Source organism: Geospiza fortis, unplaced genomic scaffold (genome assembly GCF_000277835.1).
Source record: "Geospiza fortis unplaced genomic scaffold, GeoFor_1.0 scaffold2, whole genome shotgun sequence".
In the NCBI taxonomy this organism is placed as follows: domain Eukaryota; kingdom Metazoa; phylum Chordata; class Aves; order Passeriformes; family Thraupidae; genus Geospiza; species Geospiza fortis.
This window is the reverse complement of record NW_005054366.1, coordinates 3,563,374-3,565,006: the sequence shown is the minus strand read 5'-3', so window position 1 is coordinate 3,565,006 and position 1,633 is coordinate 3,563,374.

Genomic DNA, 1,633 nt, shown 5'->3' with positions numbered 1-1,633 from the left:
CTCCCGGCGCCGCCCCCCTGCCCCTCAGCTGTGCCCCACGGCCGCACTGCTGGGGCTGGGGGCCCTGGTCGGCGCAGCGCAGCGCTCCGTGCCCTCCCTCGGGAGCCATGGGGTACCACGGGGTGCCTGAGCCAGCCCCACCATGGGCAGACCTGGCCGGCACCGGTGTCCCCACAGGTAGCACTCGGCACAGGCGACACATCCCTGCCAGCCCCGGCGCCCGTGCCAGGGGGCCCGCCGAGCAGGCAGTGCTGGGCACGATCCTCTGCCTGGCCCTGGGGGGCTCTGTCCCTGTCCCTGGCTGGGGTGTGGGGAGAGCTCACAGAGCCCTCAGAGCACTGCCCACCCGGCCAGCAGCGCCCACGCAACTGTTATTAATGACAACTCCTTACATCGCCATGGCAACGGGGACAGGGGGACAGAGGGATGGGGTCCGGGGATTCCCCAGGCAGCACACTGGGGCCAGGGGACCCAGCGCTGCCCTCCCAGTGTGGGGTATGGGGCAGAGCTTCCCATGCCCTTTTTGGTCAGCCCCAGCCCCGGCTTGCAATGGTGGGACCCACCTGGAGCCCCCTGCCCAGGAGAAATGCTCCCCACACCCAGCACAACTGTGCCCACACTCCCGGGACAGCCGTGCCCACACTCCCACACTCTGCCCGCCTGGCACTGCCGGACGGTGCCCACTCACAGGTCATACCTGATGTCCAGTGCTGGGGCTCTGGGCTGCCCTTCTGCCCCAAATCGACTTTGCTCCCTTCCGGTTCCCGCTGCTCCTTCCCAGGCCCGGGACAGTCCCACAGCTCCACCCCAGCCTTATCAGCAGCACCCTTTGCCCGGGAAGTGGCACAGACGGACGGGACTCAGCTAGCCGAGCACGTCACCCTGACTGGGTGGGAGAAGGCACTCACCCTGCAGCCATGGCCCCCTGCCCCACGCCACCTCAGGGCATCTTGGGGGGCTCCAGGGACCTGGCTGCCACCTGTGCAGGGCCGTGGGAGGGTTGTGTCAACACCCGGGTGCGATGGCATGCAGGAGGATGGGAGCCCCTGCGGGGAGGGCAGCTGCTCTGGGGTGAGCAGGGAGGGCAGGAGCAGGAGGGAAGGGAAGGGGCGGGCAGGGAGGAAAAGGAGATCAGAGCAGGCAGGGAGGGAGGGCAGGAGCAGGCAGCAGAACCAGGCCAGAGCCTGTGCCTTTAAGCGGCACTCCAGCACTGCTGGCAGCCAGGGCTGTTTACGCCAGACTCCCATTTATCTCCTGTCCTGCCCACGCAGCTGCCAGCGGGGCAGTGCCGGGGGCACCGCAGCACCCTGCCCCGCTCTGCACTCCGGCAGGCCCGTTCGTGCCCCACGCCCTGCTGCAGGCATTGGCACGCACCGCTGCGGCGGCCGTGCCGCCCTCCCTGCCCACTGCCGGCAATGGGGAAACCTCTCTGGCTGTTCGGGCAGCACCAAAACCCGTGGCCTGGGGTCAGCAGGCGGGTGGGGCAGTGGTTTCTGCACCGAATTCCCACGCCAGCGCCCGCACCCCACTCCCACTGGCAGTGGGTGCCTGGCAAGGCCGTGATGGAACTGGGCGCTGCTGCTGCCTGCAGAGAGCAGGATGGGCTGTGTGCCTCACCACTGCTGCTGCTGCT